At 40.5% G+C, this 21971-nt stretch overlaps 1 protein-coding gene across 1 annotated transcript in view; it reads right to left on the bottom strand.

Moving 5' to 3' along the window:
- The window catches only part of CADM2 (cell adhesion molecule 2), a gene marked incomplete at its 5' end in the record, with an annotated part of 1428667 nt that overhangs the window by 243216 nt on the left and 1163480 nt on the right, over nucleotides 1–21971 (bottom strand). The window lies entirely within an intron of this gene.

Below are 21971 nucleotides of genomic sequence, written 5' to 3'. Positions count from 1 at the left end.
ATCAGTGCTATTAACACATGCGAATCCATGAGATCCAGAGCGTCATTCTTATACTTAGACATTGCAGTTCATTTACTTTAGAGAAGTAACAATATACGACTAACTTGTACAAAAATTCATATTGCCAACATCCAGTTATGTATTTACACCACAGAACATTCAATGCAACTTCATACATTCAATTTAAATATATCTGCATAGTGAAATAAATTATGAACATAAAAGAGGAGCAGAATTTTGTCATTATAGTCTGTGGTATGGCAATTATTCTCCATCAGTTCTGACAGATGACTTTGTTGTCACTCTGTATTTCTTGTCTACCCGTCACACTTTGTATATTTTTTGCTTCCATTATTTTTATGATGATACAACTGGAACAGTTTTTTGTTTCAGTTATTTCCACAATGATACCACTCAGACAGTAATTTCAGCACTGACTGAGTATATCGTAAGGGTGTTTTCTGGGTGGCCATATCTACAAGGACAACAGCTGTAGCAGTATGCAGACATTTAGTTTATATAAATCATTATTTCATTAACACACAATTGCCAAATGATTGAAAAGGAACTCAGTCAGAATCACAGTGTGAAATAAATCAAAAGAGACAGTGGTCCTGTGGACAGGGTCCTAGTAATTCTTGATAACCAGGCATCACATGTCTGGCTCACTGCGTGGGTAAACTTACATAAGTGATGGTGGAAAAATATAAAGATAATAATCAATGAAAATTGACTTGTGTGACCTGAGTATCCAGGGTTTAGCAGAAGATTGCACTACACATCAGTTTCTACAGCTGAAGTTGCAAAATTGAAAAGACAATCATGTGATTTAAATGAAATCAGCAAGGTCCTGTGCAGGCCCAGTGATGGAGGGATACCGTGTAACATAACAACATAATACCCTTTTGCCATTACATTTGACTAAAAGGATCAACTAAAACTAGATTCCACTGCATTATGGTATTTTATCTAAAAATATTCATGCAGTCACTGGAATGTTGCACTTTTTTGTCTCTGCAAGCAACATTTTGCAGTTGTGTGAGGAAATCCGGAAAAATGAAGAAGCAGTCACATGCAATACAATTCTATCCAAAGATTCACAACAATATGCAAAGACTAATGGCAGACAGAAAGGGACAAATATAAATATAAAAAAAAATCCTCATTTGGTGAACAGAGATCAATAAATCATTTTTCTGAATAATGTCTGAATCAATGCCTGGCCAGTAAATGAAAAACAGATAGGGCAAATATGGAATATTTTACTTCAAAGCCATTTTGTAGAGTCTGTTTAAAGAAATTAAGATAATTCATGTGCTCAAATGAGACATATCACATTGTGCTATTTCCTCCAACACACAAACATTCATATACAGTACATACCTATAAATATGTATATATGTATGGGTCCAGTTAAACTGAATGACATACCCAAATGTTGACGTTACTAATGTCAGCAATACAAATTGTGAAAGATTATTACACATATGCCAAGCACTAATCTCAACACCCACAGCATCATTAAAAAATGACCAAATCAATGTCTTTTTAATACAATACAATATAAGCTTGACATTATAGCTATTACAGAAATGGGGCTGAAACTTGACATCCTTTATCTTCACCACCTCATACCAAACTATTCAATCTACAAAATTACAGAGACAAGGCAAAAAAACTGTAAGAGGAACATTAATTCTCTTTAAAAACAATCTTAACCCCATTATCATTGCAGAAGCTAAAAGCAAGTCAGAATCAGATCATAACTGGATCCTTTTAAAATTTCTTACAAACAACCAACCCCCCTATCACCAGTACATACCTACCTCCACCAGTATCACTAGAAAAATACAATACCCTCATCCAGCAAACATATGCCAAAGCCCCCCAAAACAGTACCTTAATCATTCTTGTAGACTTCAACCATAATTACTTAGGACCAAAAGTCAATTATATGTCAAAACTCTTGGCCAGTTTAAGGGTTACACAGATCGACTTTAAATCCACTGGACCAAACCTTCACTCCAATAGGCACACATTACTAGATCTTGTAATAACTAGTAATCCTACAATGATATCTAAACTCACCATTCATGCAGCCCCCTTCTGTGATCACTGTGCCATAACATTCTCAGTACATTATCTAACATTAAACTATAATTCTAAACTTATCATCTTTAGACCCAAAACCATTCAGAATATCCCTAATTTTAAAAACCAACTTGAATGGGTATGTTTTCCACCAAACGTACTGTTGGGACATGTGTCCTGTTGTTCTACAAATGTTGAAATGTATTCCAATTAATGTTCCCTATTCAAATACTATCACTGGTGGCCTGCTGCTGTCAATGTAACCTGCATGCCGGTGTAATGCCCACTGTGCTTCCATTTATGAATGTGTTCTGTTTGCTATGCACATGTTCAAAATCTGTTGTTTTGGGTTAATGGGAATACTCATGCATGCTGTTATAACTAATCCTGGATTGTGTTTACCATTTCTAAACAACAAATGTTTTAAAACTGCAACACCATACCACATCAGGGAAGGCTGATCCCAGTGGATCCACCTCTCTCGCCTCATCTGGCCATGGCACCAAGCCCCAGCATGTCTGGAACCCACCCTAGGACCTCCTCATCCACTAGTCCTGCACCACCTTCGGGTGGTACCGCCTCAGGGAATGAGACTCGTCCCCTCCCTGCGCACGGGTAAGGACAGGATCCTGTCACCTGAAGCCAGGTATGGGGTCTAGTGTGTAGTGAGCTCTGCAAGGAATTGCGAGATCTGCTATGCCAGCTTGAGCGCCGCATGGTGCAATTAGAGGGTCAGCCTGCCCATCCTGCTCAGCCCCCAGCACAGCCACCTTTGGTGCCATGATGGTGCAGTAGTGACTGTCCATGTGTGGGGACCTCAATCTCACTGTATCCATTTGGGGGTTTGTGAGCTTCCAATTACCAAACACCCTTCCACGTCCAAGGTGTTTACCCCCCACATGTGTCATATACCACCTCTGTATGCTGTTTTGTCTGACTTTTCTGTCTTCCTACAAAACCTACCTCCCCAAATATACCTACGATACTTCCCCAACATCCCACTCTCACTTTAAAAAAAAAGAGCAATCTGTTACTCCCAAAAAATGTTGCCCCATATATAGCTGTCCATTTCACACACATCCACTGGACACATGTAATCTTGTCTAATTGGCATCACAACACATTATTGTTGTCCTCACCTCTCTCTCTCAGGGGTTTGAGTGTCCAAATTTACCTCCAAATTCAGTATATATGCACAGCTGTTGCTCTAGAAGAAGTGGACAGCTATGGACCTTCCCTACACCCATCCTGCACATCTCTAGCTATATTTCATATCATTTTACCCTCTTCGTGCCCCCTTTTTCACCATATTCCTATCACCCATTTTTTTCTTTTCATTTAAAGAAATTACTGCGGGGGTAAGTGGGAGTAAGCAGTAGTAAGCAGGACTAAGTCTGTTTGCATGGTGCTAAGCAATACCTACACAGATTAAGCACTTTTAAGGCTGTCTGTAAGCATAGTTAACCAGAAGTTAGTATTGCTTATTGCCACACAAACCCGCGTAAACCAGCTTACAACTGCTTAAAAGTGCCTTAACCACTCTGTATCCAAAAGCCCTTGTTTGGACAAGCAACAAAATAATCAGCCCTTGCAAAACTTGAACCCAGGACCCTGCACACCATCTAAATGGGGGTGAAGGGGCCCAAACTATGGATCTCTTTTAATGATCGCCCTTATCCCTTTCTCACCAGCAGAACTGCCTTGCAACAAAATAATAAGCCCTGCCAAGTCTTGAACCCAGCCCTGGAAACTAGAGTCAAAGCAATGTACCATTACATCATCTGAGCCCTATAAAGTTGTGATGACATTCCAAACATATTCGTTAGTAAAGTAATTTAACAGTAAGGAAAGGAGTCTGTAGAATCAGTCAGGTACTCTATATATACATGTATATATGTATGGAGATGCATATATGTGGACAAATCTATACATAATACACACACATATATATATATATATATATATATATATATATATATATATAGAGAGAGAGAGAGATACATCTACATTTATATCCACATATATGCATACATATATATCCACATATATGTATATATATATATATATATATATATATATATATATATATAAAGGGGAATAAATACACACACACACACACACACACACACACACATATATATATATATATATATATATATATATATATATATATATTTAGGTTTACCTTCATAAGTGCGTTATGCACTTGGGCGAATGCACGATGTGCGAAAGGAGGTTTCCAAACTGGCAATACCTCAAACAAAAATTGTCCTAATGTGCAATGAGTGAATGCACATTGGCATTCACTCATTGCAGATTCGACATTGTGGGTGCGGAGTGCACGATAGCGGGAATCGGGAAATGAACCCTTACCCCACTGTAGTGCAATCTTGCAGTTAGTATATTAAAGTACGGGTGGTGGGGAGTTGCAGGGTGACTTGCCCCCCCTGCATTACAATGTGTCTTCTACATTGTAGTTCGAAATTCAGTGAATCTGCTGTTTGATTGAACTACGGAGACTTTCGCAGTTTAAAAATTGCGCTTTTGGTTTGCACAAAAGTGCAATCGATATTGTCATTTCCGACAATATGAAGGTAAACCTAAATATATGTGTATGTATACATACATATATAGAAATATATGACAGCTACAAACACATGCAATCAGAGGTTCATGCTGCTGCATGCTAGAAGTCTAAATCTGAAAATGCACTCACTGGAAGTATTTCTTAAAATGGGGAACAATGACATATGTGCTGTAACAGAGACCTGGTTAAAGGCAGCAGGAAGCACCCCTGCACTATCAGGCTATAACTCATTCCACATCTTTTAGCTGCAGAACTTGGACTGAAGCTGTAAAGGTGGTGGTATATTCATATTCATTAAGGATGCACACTCCACTAGAGTGGTAGATCAGCATTATGAATTACAAATCCTCAAGACATAGCTAACATTGGGTAAGGCAGTGGTTTGGATTGTAGCCTGCAATAGGTCCCAGAACATGTCCCAAGACTCGCACACCATGTCCCTAAATACCCTGGAGAATATTAAAACTCTCATACTGGTTGACTTCAACTACCCCACCATTATCTGGGAAAGCTAGTCATGTACCAATGCCCATCACATCGATCTGGTCTTTCCTAACATGGACGACTGTTGCTGTGCACCAATAGTCAACACCTCCCTTGTTATACCTGAAAACAAATAAATCACTTTTGAAAATCTGCAGCCCTCCCACCCCCTCTGCAGAGGTACACCATGAAAAGCCTTTCCAAAGCTAACTATGGCATCATAAAAACAGAGGTGGCTAACCTCACGGCAGCCATGCAAATGGAGACTAGTTGCATGACAGCTGAATCAAACAACAATGCAGTATGAACAAGTACACAAATGCATGGATATGGCCATACCCAGTACAACCTGGACCCTCACTTCCAAAAAAAGGAAGCTGATGTGCTGGTCCCCTGCTATAAAGAAACTGTACAACAGAAGGAGGGAACCGATATGGAATAAGGTGAAGTCCCAAGACTGGAAATAAACCCTTATCAGCCTCAATTAAAAGTTGAGATCCCTCATCAAATACTACAAAGTTAGCTGTGAGAACAGAATTGGAGCAGATAGTAAAGACAACCACAGGGTCTCATACAGTTATGTAAAGAATTTCCATGGCAATACCAAGATTTGTTCTGAGCTACTAGACAGTGATACCTCCCAGACTGAGCCAACAACTAATGCCAATATATTGGCTGAAATCTTGAGTGCACACTTTACCCCTCTCACCGCCCCAAGGATCAATCACAATATCAGTACACTGCCAGACACCCAGTATTACTGCAGCACAGGTTAAAACACCACTGTCCAAGGCCAAGAATACAGCTTCTATGGGACCTGACAATATCCCTGGATGTGTTCTACATGAACTACAGAGTGACCTGGCACCTCACCTGCATGTCCTATTCAAGCACAGCCTCACCTCAGGCTTTGTCCCTACTGAATTGTGCACTGCTACAGTCACTCCTCTCCACAAATCAGGTGTGACTACAGACCCTGGAAAATACCGCCCCAACTGCCTGATAAGTCTGTTATGTAAAGCCATAAACAGGGATATAGGAATCTGCAGACTTAGGATCCCACACAGTTTACTTTTGTGAAGGGTAGGTCATACCTGCTCATTCAACCTGGTCATCGTCTTGGTGTCAGTCACCTGAGCTGTGGATGAAGGCAAGGTGGCACATACAGCCTACCTTGATCTGGCCAAAGCCTTTGATAACATTCCCCACTCAGGAATCCGCAATAACTCACTAAGCTAGACATCAACCCTTATATCAATAGGTGGGAACAGGGGCACAGACACAGGGGTAAATTGGACATACTGTTGTCATACATTGAGACAGTTGCAGATGTCACTGGGTTTGTTGTAATATCTATTATATTTATGAGGAATTTGATGTTGGTAATACCAATAGATGTGAGTATTTACTGACTGCATTCCCCAGAGACCACTAGTAATTTACCAAGGACACCAACTGTCTGGGGAGCAGACAAAACATAACAGGCAGACATGTGGCCATTCTGTTGACAGAGTGCCACTGGAGAGGAATGTCAGAAACATATCACTGTGAGTTGTGACATCATTCACTAAATGCATGTCCACACAAACCCTGTCAATCTATCAATCCACCATGCATATAACAGCACTGATGACAAGATAATCTGTTCACAAATCTGGGGATATGTCCCCCATGTTGGTTGGCTGTCTCCACATCTCCTGTCCTTTGACATATTGCCACCTACTGTAAGGGAATCTGTAGGCCACCATCTCTGTAATGTCCCTCACAGAGGCAAGGAAAAGAGGCAAGGCCCACATTAAGGAATGTCACATATGTCAGAACTAGCAGCAATGTCCAGGTCCACAGCACAATACAATGTGGGTACCTACATAGTGGTGTGGCCATAGTAATACCTGACATCTGTACAGAGGGCAGATAGAAAGTAGATAGCCAACAGGTTATGCATTAGGATGAATGTTTTGAAAGATAGACTTCAGAAACTGAAAGGTATGCCAATACTACATGACAGCAGTCCTCAATAACATATCCAAAAAACATAGTAGTCTACAGTTAATATCAACATATCAGATCAATATCCAATAGGAGATACATAAGAACATGCAGGTCAAACACCAATAACAAGATAGTCAGTACTCAGAGTCCAGCTTTGCATGCAGGGGTGTGTGGTTCCAGTACTGCAATCTGCAATCTACTCTTACTTGGAAAATCACTGTTAAAAGTAGTAACATAATGATACAGTATGGGTTAAATTATATTTGTCAACCAGTGCACTGTAGCTGGTGTAACATGCAAGTGTGACTACATATAACCTGGAATACTACCCATGTATGATACAAATGCAAAGAGAAAAGATTGTGGTACTACCCTTGTATAATCAGGTGTCCCATACAGTATACTCACACCCCTTGCTACTGTAATGACAGCACATAGAAGCATGTTATGTACAGGGAATTAAATACACTTATTAAAGTTGTCATTACCCTGCTATTTTATCAGACTGGAATGTGATCATAGTCTCATGGTTAACAGGACTGAGCTATGCTTAGCAGGTCATAGCATTGCTTAAATGTAAATGCTAAGCAGATTTGCACACTGGTAACTGAAGCCTACATGGTGTAATTGCCTATTTGTTTAACTGTACGTTAGCACCACTTACCATGGCACAAACACATGCACACACGCTTAAACCTGTTCTAAACAGCCTTACCCATTTTGTATCCAACAGTCCTTCTGCCTAGCAAAAAAATAAACAGCACTAGCAGGTCTTGAACTCAGGACCCTGCACTCCATAGCCAATGCAATTTACCACTAAGTTACATCAGCTGTATGATTTTAGGATGTTTTCTCAAACATATGCTTCTTTACAGCTAGTTTATAATAGGGATGAGGCACTGTGCAATTAGGAAGGATTGGTATCTATAAATATATATTTCAGAATAGAAACATACATAGAGAGAGAGATATGTAGGGAGATCCATATATGTGTACAACAATATATAGATATATTACCAATAAATACTGTGGCAATCACACACACACACACACACACACACACACACATATATATATATATATATATATATATATATATATATATATATATATATATATATATATACACAAACACACACACACATATATATATATATATATATATATATATATATACATATATATATATATATATATATATATATATATATATATATATATATACATATATACATACATATATATATATACATACATATATCTATATATATACATATATATATATATATATATATATATATATATATATATATATATATATATATTTATATGTGCATACATGTCCCAAAATGCCCATACAAACATATGCTGCTGACAGACCACCCACAACTGGGGCAGCATGCACAGCTGGATACAAAAGCAGCCATAACACTCACATCTGCCCCCCAGTCCAAATAAATAAGGGAACAATACACTGCTAGAAAATCATGATAGGCCATACACAATGGCCAGACATACAACAACCTCTTAGCTGAACAAATAAAATGTCTGAACATAGCAAAGAAAAATACAACCAGTCAGTAATTCACACATATTTATTATACTCTGATGTCTTGGCCAAAGCCTTCAAGGTGTAAACCATTACCAGAAATACATGTCTTAATTACAAGAAGCAATTAAAACCTAATTACATAATTGAATACACAGCCTCCAATTACACTCCTCATTTAACCCCCTATGGGATAAAGTATCACAGTTAATATTAATACATTGAGTCTGTACATAATAATTGTTTTTTTATGAATGTTTCATCAAACTGAGGAAAAGACTTTTTCAAAAACAGTAGCTTGGGACCCACTACTGTCCCCATGCTGAGACTTATTCAAATGTATGGATATAGAACTGTCATATTTCATATTGGTAATATATCTCACATGTTCTAACAGCCTAGTTTTAAAACATGTGTTACTGTCTCCCACATAAACTATGTTACAAGGGCATCTAAGAGCATCCTCTATACACCAACCTCTTAAATGTACAAACTTCAACATGTTTCCCAGCCATTCCCCTCAGCAGGAATTAGAGCACTAAATAATGATAGACTAGTATACCTATCAACCTACTACTGTATGACATCTGAACAAAGCCTGACATAATTGATGGATAGAGGCCCAAATACACAGCCATAAATATCGCTGTTATACACTGAGAACGTTGCTGGTGTTGCAGGGTTTGTTGTAACATATCTATTCTGAGGGATATAATGTCAGAAAAACAAATGGATGTTATTTATATAATGCAATCCCCTGAGTATGGCACTGATTTGCCAATGACAACACCTGTCTAGGGAATAGCCCATACATAACAAGCTAACCGATGGCCATTATGTGGATGGCCCACAGTTGAGAGCTACGCAGAGACAGAACTTTGTCAGAATTAAATCCATGCAGAAATAGCATGTGCAGACAAACCCTATTAAACAAGCAGTATTCCAAACATATAACAGCAGTATTCACATTCTGCCCCTAAGTCTTGAACCTTCTCCACCATTTAGTTGGCTTGTCTCCACAAGTCTTGGAAGAGGTAGTAGCTCACACAACTCCAGGATGTCTTCCTCACAAGTAAGAGAAAGGGTCAATGCCCATATGGATTATTCATTTATAGGAGTGTGTTGCCTTGACATTGGCTATTGGAATAACTACATAGCTATTCTGCATGCAATTAGCAAGTGGGTAACCCCAACAGGTGCACAGGCCATCATCTGGTCATGAGCATCACCTACAAAAGCCATGCTGCTACCTATTCAAACCAGCTTTATCCCTGCAGTGCACAGAGTGAGAGAGAGAGATAGAGAGATAAATAAGTGAAACATAAAGTGGAAAAAAGAAGAAAGAAAAAAGGTAAGTGGAACATGTAAGCAAGTAATTGAATGTAGTACGTGGTTTGTAATAATGGGAAATATGATTTGGAGGAATATATGTCCCAACAGGACTTGCTGTACTAATGTCCTGCTAAACAGCTGATATGGCCATAGCATCTGGCCCTCTCTGCAGTGGGAGATATCACAGACATACCTCTCAATTGTACAGATCTTCACAGAATGTCCACATTTTAACATCATATATTTTTGTCTGTTCCTCCAGAAATCTGTACTTTTCTGGCAAATAGCTGAGGACTGAAGTCATCAAGTAATAACAAACACTTGAGTTTAAGACTCCACATCCTTAAGGATATTCACCGTAATGCAAAATGTATCATTGTACGGACTTCCTATGTTTGTGACAGGAATATTTAAAGTCTGTCCCTATTTGTACCCCCATCATTTTAGGCTTTGTCCAGATGTCATGCTGTGAGAGGTTGCGAGGTAGGATCACAGCTCAGGAGCCTGACTCACCCTGGGAAAGGACAGCTCAAAAATGACAACCACAGGGGTGTTTGTCAAACAGTTGTGACTTTGCCACTGCTAGGCCAGTTAGTGGAATGTTTTCCATATCCATGTTACCTGTGATTATGAGTATGACACATGTTTGCCTTGTAAAGCTAAGAGACCTATAGAGGGCATGTGCATAGTAAAGTACTGCTGCAGACATGTATGTTGAACTGCATGCAATATATTGAATTAATAACATTCAACTGTACAGTGTTCTGCTGGACAATACTAACTTTGTGACTGATATATGTAGTCACATACACATATACCTGTGTTATGTCAGCCAAACCATTGTCAGGCCTGTGAGCAATGCCATTGTAACATAGTAGCCTACTTATGACTGCTGGACATCTTCCAGGTTATCACAGTGATGTCAAGCCTACTGTGTAATGAACGTACTAATGTATGGTGCAGCTCTTTTAATACAGTATTAATATCAATGTCCCTTTTGATACCCATTTATGTGTGCCATTGTCCAGACATACTGCTGTAACAGGTTGAGAAGTATGATTGAGCAGCAAGACTGTAAATACAGTGTGCCATACTAACATACAGCAGAAATGTATACCAGTATCACCTGAGCATATGCATGTATGCATACATTCATCTGGAAGGCACAAAACTAATCATATGGGTTTCAGGCATTCAGGTACATAGGTTGTGCATGTTGCACATATGTGTAATATCAGTGTCAGTGCATACAAGAGTCATAAATGTGTACAGCTACTGGTTGTTGCATTGCCCTGACACTGATATGGGTACTAGAGCAGGCATGATTATCAGGTATTAATCAGAGAAGTGTCCACCTGTGTTATGACCCTCTGTCCATGCCTACCACTACCAGCTATATCAACAGTGGATATCACAAGTGTACACACCCCTGTTTTAATGCCAGGTATGTGTGTTATATGACAATCGGACCACAGAAGATAATTTCATATTGTTTCTCATGTTGAATGTGACACTTACCCTGTACGATTCCATTGAAATACAATCAAATGTGTTTCTAGAAAGGTGAGCAACTATTGCCAAGTGAAGATGTGCCATGATGTTAGAGTGCAGACCAAGATGGATGAATGCTGTAACCATCTCAAGAGGTGCATACACAACATATCAGTTTAAGGGTGTACACACTCATTCAACTGGCTTATTGTACTGAGTATTATTTCCATATGTTTTCACAGACCAGATTGTTATGTTTTCAAATGAATTGTACAGTCTATAGGTCACAATACAGGTGGGAATTGCTATGAAATGAGTTTTTGTGGTGTCATGTTCCAACTGCACAAATACCAGGCAGTGTATCAGGGGTGTGTGCTCTTTATATCCACTGTAGCGATATGTATATATTATGTGTTATTTGGATGGAGAGGAGAAGATGTGCAGGAGGGGACTGCCCTGTGGAACAGTGTGGTCCACAGGGTAAATGATAACAGCCTGCACAGCAGAATTTATGATCATGTGCAGCATCGGACCCCCAACCTCATCCGCCATGCCCATTAATGGGTTGCTGCTGTAGTGGGAGACCGGCTAGCCACAGGTGGGGATCGAGCCATCCAGCCACCACTGACACCCACCGAGGAGCTCCTTGCCAAACTTGGGGCACACACCCAATACACAAGCCATGATGCTAAGGGAAGCATTGTGGAGGTGGGTTTCGCACACACACACACACACACACACACACACACACACTGGATGAGGAGCGTGTAGGCAAGGATCCAGTGGGAATTAGTACACTAATATATCAGACATACATGTATCTGTATTGTATCTACATGCATGTGTCAAGTCTGGTTGCAGTTGCGGATGGGGTTTTCTAATGCACAGAGGTGCACATCTATGGTGAGGACAGGACATTGTGTATTATTGCAGTTAGTGCTGTAGATGTGCAGACATGCTGCATCCATCCTTTACCAAGGCCTCATGTAAGTCTGCTGACAATAACTCCATCACACAACTACATAGGACCTTCTGGTCTGCATATGGGAAAGCAGCCTGAAGCTGGGGAGTATGACATTGTTCTGTTGTTGCCTGGCAATTCCCCAGGCATGTGAAGTGCATGCTATTTACCATGCACACAACCATCAGTAATGGCTATATTGCCTTATGTAATAGCTATTTTGCTTGTTGTACATGTTCACTTGTGCTGGGATTTATTGTATTGTAGCACAGCGGTCACCACTGGGGCCTATCTGATGTGAATTCAACATTCCTGTAGCATACCTTACAACTTCTCAGTGCCAAGATGTCTGGACAGAGGCCAGCAAAATGGGCTGGACAAATGGCCTACGGTAGGGTCATGCGTGACACATTAGTGGTATACAGTGGATATAAATTGTGTACACACCGCTCTTAAAATGCAAGGTGTTCCTGTTACATACTAATTAGGACCACAATATGACAGTCCACATCTTCCACCCTTTAATGTGACCCATAACAGGTACAGTTTACTTGTAAAACCAGTCATTTGGACTCATGTATTGAACCTACAAGGCTGGCCACCTGTGAGGGTGGCAGATGTTGTATCAGCATGATGTTTCAGTCAGGTATGATACCTTATGCTGCCATTTGTGTCAGTACACTCACTGTGGGCTATTTGGATATAATATCACATACATGGGCATTGTTAAGGCACACAGACCACTTCCAATCATGTATAGGCTGCAAACATATAGATATTCCAGACACATCTGTGCAGAGGACTGTACAATGGTTTAACCTGGTGCATGTGAGGCAGATGCTGTTACCACACTGTATAAAGTAATGGCAGTGGGAGGTGTCACCAGCCGTGTATGGTATACACATCAACATGGTATAAGCCTCACAAGATATGATCCTCACACATACACACACACACACACACACACACACACACACACACACACACACACACACACACACACACACACACACACACACACACAGTTGCCAGCATTAGGATTAGAACTCCTGCCTATCTAGATATCCCTACTACAGTGCTATGCAGCTAGGATTAGAACTCTTGCCTATCTAGGTATTCCTAGTATAGTGATATGTAGCTATCAGACCCACCACAGAGATTATACATTTCCACCTATTCCAAAGGTACTTTTCAGGTGGATGACATCAACAGGACTACTAAATTGGAGTGAAGGGAAGTGTAAAGGGTAGTACACAGGTCAATAATGGTATAAGCCAGACAGTACATGATTCTCACATACACACACACACACACACACACACACACACACACACACACACACACACACACACCAGTAACTCCTGCCTATCTAGGTATGTCTACTATAGTGTTATGCAGTTACTGCATGCATTACAGAGCTTACTGAACATGGCCAAAGCTGCTAATAACTGCAAAGCTGTGGTAAAGTATTACAGGTGACAGACAGTCTGCCTTCTGTTCCACCCATACATCATGCTAGTTCTTCCTGTCTTGCACTTCAACTAATATTATGGCTTGGCACTTCACCAGGTTATTGTATCAGGAAGTGTGGCACACCTGGGAGCCATCAGCAGTACACATTCATCACAGATGTTATCCCAGTACTTACTAGTTATGCCTACCCCTCCTGGCATGTTTGATGGTCAGTTATCTGTGCTTTCACCCATTAACCTGGAGCACTTGTCCATTCTGAGGCACTGTTGCAACTGCCTCATGTACACAGACAAGCCTCTCCTCTAAACTCCAAACACTCAGACCTCTGAGGGTTACCCATATATCACCCTATGTGGACATATGCACTCTCCAGCAAAGACTGGATTAGCAGGTCAAGAGGATAAGATTAACAACTGCACCACACAATGTGGAACACGTAGCTCACCATGACACCCACTTTGACAGTGATGACATACAGTGAAAAGCCACAAACCAACCTTCCCAGAGGCACTCGATGGACATTCACCCAAAAAGCACAGACTAGCAAGACAGGCACTAATTCAGACACAGCAACATGGTACATGCCAAGGGAAACATGTTTAACCTACACAGTATGCCCCTCAACCTAAGATCATAAGGCTAACCACCTTGCACAATACAGTGATCATAGGTAACTCAATACTGAGGCACACACATATCCCACTCACTAAGTTGAATATGGAGCAGGTAACAGCCAAATATCTATCACATGCCAGCATCTAACACATGACACAGCCAGTTATGGCCCTCCACAACAACTACGAGTATCACTCTGTATCCATGTGGGTGTGCATGACTTGGGACACACCTCCCTGGACTACAAGACAAGAGACATGGTTGAACTCTCTGATTATGTGGTCCAGGCAGGTGTGACAGTAGCCCTGGTCAGTGTACTGCTGCCACCAAGAATGATGCTGTGGTACTATCAACAGACAATTGACTGAAACATTGGCTTATGTGTTATATGTCATTCTCAGGGGATCCAGTACCTCTCTGCTTGGGATGACATGTTTAACAGAACCCAAAGACTTGCCACAGATGTCCTACATCTGTCACTGCTGGGTTTCCAGGTACTGGCTAAGTGTCTTGCCATCCTGATGATGTCTTATTAGGCAGTGTTCCTAATGTTACTACATCATAACAGCTACACATGTATGCAATCTGAGGGCCATGCTGCTCAACAGTAGACATCTAAATGTCAAGATGCAGTCACTCATAGCAGTTTTTGGAGTGGAGGATACATGTCTTCTGTAATGGAGAGGTGGTTCACAGCAGCAGACAGCAGACTTGCAGTATCAGGCTATGACTCATTCCATAGCTGTCATCCCCCAAAGTCTCCATATCCATTATGGCTAGGAACACCTCCAGACTAGTATCCCATCATAATCCATTGGAGATACTTCCTGTACAACTGCCTTGGGGCCTACTATAGGTCCACATCTATGTCCCTAGACTGTCAATGCACATTCCTCAACACCATGTGATCTATGATGGTTCAACGCAACACTGAAATAGTATGAGTCTTCAACTACCCCTCCATCACCTGGAAAAAGTAGCCAAGCACCAGTATAGTGGCTCAACACTTATTGGGATTCATTATTTCCATTGCCCGGGACAAGCTCATACTGACCATCGGTACAGGATGCAACAACCTTGACCTGTGTTGACTACTTAAATATGGGACTGTTGCTCATCCACAGATGTCAATCCCTAAATGGTGAGATTCACACAGGCTGTAATCAACATGGAACTCAACATGACAGCCACACCCCCCACAAAGGTAACCACCTTGCAAAACCTCTCCAAATCTGACTTTGCAGCCATGAAAACAGGAGTGGATGTCTTCACTGCACCCATGGCAATGGGAAATAGCTGCAAGACTGTGGAATCATACACATAGGCACTGCACAAACAGGTACATGAATGCATGGTACTAGCCAGAATCAAGAGAACCCAGACACTGTCCTCCAAACACTGAGAGACAATGTGATAGTCCCCTGCCATTACTAAAGTGTACATCAGAAGGAGGACACTGTTGCAGAGAAAGGTGGTGTCCCATGACTACTGAACTCCCTTAGTAGCCTCAAACACAACTTTGGATCCCTCATGGAATCCCCTACAGGCATCTATGATGGCAGACATGCAGCAGACACTGACAACAGTCACAACAGCCTTTGATAGTTACATCAACAACCTCCACAGCATTAAACACCAGTGCTGTGAGTTACTGCACAATGCTAATACCTATCCTGAGACAGCACATATTGGACACTGTCTTGGCAACACATTCAGTGCCACCTTTACCCCTCTCTCCCTCCACAAGTGAAGTGTTGAGTGAATGTGTTCTCACATGCTGAATCCCATTTCTATTCCAGGCATCTGTGTGTCACCAGGATATGGCCCTGCAGCAAGATCATGGGGTTTGCCAGTGTAGTAACACATCCACCATGTCATAGCCAGGGTACAGTATGTGCATGGAAATCCCAGGTCTGTAACACAGTGATTGCATATGTCTCACCAATTATAGGGCTGAGGGTTGTACATAGGTATATGTTCATTTATAACATCTGCTGCAGAATGGAGAATGGTATGTGATGTGGTTTGGAAACACCTCCGAATGCTAATAGCCACACCCACAGGGGATATTCATCAACCAAACACACTGAGATTAGTACTCACACACACACACACACACACACACACACACACACACACACACACACACACACACACACACACACACAGAAACACATCCATGGGTTCATTGCTTCATAGGTGTGTAGTAGGTGAATGGGCCTGAAGGCTCTACAAGGCTAGCCCAAGGGAATACCCTGGCATCAGGCCACTTGAAAATAGTCCCCAGTGTGGTTCAGAAGTATAGTCACTGGAGTGGTCCCCAGGGGTGGGTATTGTATTCCCCATCCACTCATCTAGATTTCTATTGTGGGTGGCCAGTGATGTGCACTGCATCACATGTATGTGATTTATATTCCATAACATGGACAGTGTCTGGTTTGTGCACATGTCTCACATGCATGTTCTTTGAAGTGTGGAAGTTTGCTTGAGGTCTCTGGGGCATATAGTGTGGACAGATTAGTATCTTCAGAAGTAGCATTCCTGACCTAATTTGGTGAGACCTGGCTATGTAACTGAGGTAGTGATTGCACCTACATAGACAGTATGACATGGGGATTCATTGGCATTATTGGTGTCTGTCCATATAGGGCATGTGTATAAGGCATGGTATTCCCTTTGTGGGGTACGTTTGCCGACTCTACAGTTGTTGCAGGCATCAAGTGGGGAACATTGCAAAAGGGCCACTGTACACATTAATTAGGCTACTGAGGGGATGGAATAGGGTTCCATGTCCTTTTACCTGCTGGATAACACACAGTCAGGAGATGTAACACATCAAAGCAGTTTCTGATGTCAGTGGTACTGTTGTGGTCAACAGGCATGTAGTCTACTGCAATCACACCATGGGGACTATCTGTGAGGCAATTTGCAGGAGAACTAAAGATATACTGGTTGCTGCCTAGCCAAGTGTGTTTGTGTATGATTCATGGGTGGAGAGTAGTCTGTGAGTATTAGAAGGGTTGCCTATACTGTTCACTAATCCATACTGTCACATAGTCATTGCACATGGCACTAGACATTTAGGGCTGTGGATTGTCTACACCACCCTCTACGGTGTTTGACAACTGTTGGCCTTGTAATGTGGACATTGGGATATATACTAGGTCTTCAATATAATAATTTAGCAAAACCCACCCCCCTACCATGGATCCTGTTATTACACAATCACACCAACACCCACACAGGATACTGATGACACACACACACACACACACACACACACACACACACACACACACACACACACACACACACACACACACACACACACACACACACACACACACTTGTCAATACTGAGTTTCGAACCTCTACCTAGCTATGTTTTGCTACTACAGTGTTATGCATTTATCGCACATGCCACGTTGCTTATAGGATGGATGTTGCTCCATGGTACTTATAAGATGAGGAACATCACCAGCCCTTGCAAATACTGGCATTAGGTGATGTAGTGGGTGAGAGATTTCACAAAATATTTTATCCTACACACACATTTACATTTGCCAGGAGTGAGGTTCACATTTCTATGCAACTATGTTTTCAGACCATTTTTTTATGCATTTATCACATGCACCACTGACTTTACATGGTTTAGGGTTTCCAACAGGCACTTCTAAGGTGAATGATATCTGCAGGACTGCTAAAGGCAGGCACTGAGAAGTGTACTGGGTGTAAATGGGGCCAAAATCTTTTTTTTTTTTTTTGCAATCTGATTTTTATTAGCATTTTTAAAAACACAAATACAAAAACAAAGCAATAATTCACACAATGCAAATAGGTTCAAAACAGATAAGTGAAAAATCTTCATACAATCCTGCTTAAGAACAGGTATATTCAGTACTGATATAACAAAAAGAGTTATTTATCTTCATTTAATAGACAGGATTTGCTGGGAGGTATTTGTTAATGCAGGTGTGTGAAGGTATATCAGTCCTCCTAAAACCTATTTGATTTAACTATATACAATATATACAAGTGACTGTCACTAAGTGATAGGGAGTTAGTGTAAGGAAACTAGAGTATATTGCCTGTACAAATGTAAGAAAAGATATTCTAAAGGGTCATGATAATTGTAGTCTTTCAAGGGTTCTGCTGGAGATAAATAATGAAGAGAAGAGGAAATTACAGATAATAGGAGGAGAAAAGGGGAACAACCTAAGTAGGATGTTGATTAAGAACATCTAGAAGGTTATTCCAATATTTCTGAAAGTAACAACTTCTTCTTGCTTGTAGTTTTTAGTTTACTTGCCAAAACATATTTTACAGCCATCGATTGGAAGTCTTTCCAGGACATTTTGGCTCTGTCTAGCCAGTTTATGGTAATGTAAGTTTTGAGTACCGCACACAATGTCACTATGATACTTTTAATTTCAGGTTTAAATGAACCTGGATAGATATTTAAAGGCGCCATTTCCCAGGATAGAGTTGACTTCATGTAATCTATTTTCTCCAGTCATGCTCTTAAGGAGCACCAGAGTTATACACGTTTTTACAGGACCAAAGAATGTGGAGTATATCTGCAACAGAATTAGGACAAGTTGGACAAAAAGGTGAAGTATTTGGGTTAATTTTATTTAGGAATGCTGGAGTGTGATATGCGTTATTGTTTATCATGAACTGGGTAAGGTACGAACATATATATTTATATAAATACAAACAAAGAGTTAAAAGGTCACACTAAAAAAACTATGAGAAAAAAACTAAATGAAATCTCCAGACAAGCTAGAACTTTCAAAGAGTGACCTCACAAACCTCCTATTACAGAGGCCCATGGGATATATGCAAATGACCCTTATGAACATCAGGTGTTTCAGCAATATGGCGATTCTGAATGCCCATGACTTTTACATTTGAAGTCTTTTTAATGGACAATTTCAGGCCAATAAAGCCAAACCCCACTAGCTATGGATATGCATATTATGACCTCTTCAGCATAGCATAAGCAGAGTGTTTGACTAAGCTTAAGAAACACAGGGTTGTTATACCCAGCTGATGTCCATTTTCATTAGGATGTTTGCAAAATATCCCAAATAACAAATTCAAACAAATACAAACAAAGAGTTAAAAGGTCACACTAAAAAAACTATGAGAAAAAAACTAAATGAAATCTCCAGACAAGCTAGAACTTTCAAAGAGTGACCTCACAAACCTCCTATTACAGAGGCCCATGGGATATATGCAAATGACCCTATATATATATATATATATATATATATATATATATATATATATATATATATGTAGATAGATATACACACACACTTGCCAGGAATGAGATTTAACCCCCTACCTATGTAGTTATTGCTACTGAATTGCACTGCATTTATCACATGCACCACAGATATTAGAGGTAGAACATTGTCCGAACATGCCTCTAAGGTGAGTGACATCAGTAGCAGTGCTAAAGGAGGGAGAAGGGATGTGTAGTAAGTGTGAATGACCACAAAATTAGATCTCTACATAGACACACACAGTCTCTCACACAAACACACACATTTTTACAGTTAGAGCTCCTACCTACCTAGTTTGTTGCACTATAGTATTACACATTTCTCGCAAGTGCCTCGGAGTTTATATGTTGGAAAGCTGTCCAAAGGTATCTTTGAAGGTGAGTCACATCAGCAGCAGTGCTGAAGGAGGGGTAAGGGAAATGTAGTAAGTGTGAACGACCACAAAATCAGGTCTCTACAAAGACACACAAACACTCTCTTACACAAACATTTTTCACAGTTGCCAGGACTGGGATTAAAACTCCTACCTAACTAGTTTGCTACACTATAGTATTGCACAGTTATCGCAAGTGCCACAGAGCTTATATGTTGAAAAGCTGTCCAAAACTATCTTTGAAGGTGAGTGTCATCAGCAGCAGTGCTAAAGGAGGGGTTAGGGAAGTGTAGTAAGTGTGAATGACCTCAAAAGTACACTTTCTGACACAAATACACACATTTCAGCAGCTGCCAGGACCAGGATTAGAACTCCTGCCTAACTAGTTCGTTCTGCTACAGTATTACACATGTATCACAAGAGTTTATATGTTTGAGAGCTGTCCAAAGGGATCTTTGAAGGAGAGTGACATCGGCAGCAGTGCTAAAGGAGGAGTAAGGAAAGTGTAGTAAGTGTGAATGACCACAAAATCAGGTCTCTACAAAGACACACACACACTCTCTCACACAAACACACACATTTTTACAGTCACCAGGGCCAGGACTAGAACTCCTACCTAACTAGCTTGCTACAGTATAGTATTACGCAGTTATCACAAACACCACCAATCATATATGTTGGAGAACTGTCCAAAGGTATCTTTGAAGGTGAGTGACATCACCAGCAGTGCTGAAGGAAGGGTAAGAGAACATTAGTAAGTGTGATTGGCCTCAACCACATTCATCTAGAAACACACACACACACACACACACACACACACACACACACACACACACACACACACACACACACACATGCACACGCACACACACGCATACACACACTCACACACACACACACACGCATACACACACACACACACACACACACACACACACACACACACATACACACACATACACACACACATATATATGGGTCAAATTCACTTGACCTAAATTTTATTTGACTGATAACTCAATTGACTAATTCCCATTTTACCGACAGCTTACAATACTGAATTGCAACATACTAAATCTTAAATCATAGACAAGCACACTTAGAACACCAATAACTAACCCTTTCCAGAACTTAAAAACTACTTACTAACCCTCTTAACAGAAATGGGACAATGTACAGCCAAACTGGGGGGGGGGTGCAATTATATATATTAACTCCAGGATCGCACTACAGTGTGCAAAAGGGCATATACCTTTAACTTGCCTTACAGTACTCTACATGCTGTCACTACTGCTGGGAATGCACAAAACATTCGCCAAATTACTTTAGATATTTCCCATAAAAATGCAAATAGAAAAACCCACATTTAGAAACACTACAACACTACTTTGTATGTGACTCGGAATTCTAACAGTCAGCACTATAAGTTACAGTAATTCTTTGTATCACAAACAAGTCACAGGTGAAGGAAAACCCACAACAAGTCTATGTCTTACATGTTGTTGAAATGGGAGTCAGTCAAATGAAATTTAGGTCAAGTAAAGTAGACCTATATATACATACATACATATGTACACAATATTTACACATTAACAAATATGTTGAAACAACACAGATTAGTAAATACGAATTGAGAGTGTGGGTCAGCAGACAGCTTTAAACAGACATATCCTATCATACCAATATGTCAGGAATGGTAATTTTCATGGCATCTTAACTCTGATTTTAAGGAA

This window comes from Protopterus annectens, chromosome 5.part0 (assembly GCF_019279795.1).
Source record: "Protopterus annectens isolate FY-2018-M chromosome 5.part0, PAN1.0, whole genome shotgun sequence".
Lineage (NCBI taxonomy): Eukaryota > Metazoa > Chordata > Ceratodontiformes > Protopteridae > Protopterus > Protopterus annectens.
Note: the sequence above shows the minus strand (reverse complement) of the source record. Positions and strands in the feature narration are given on the sequence as shown.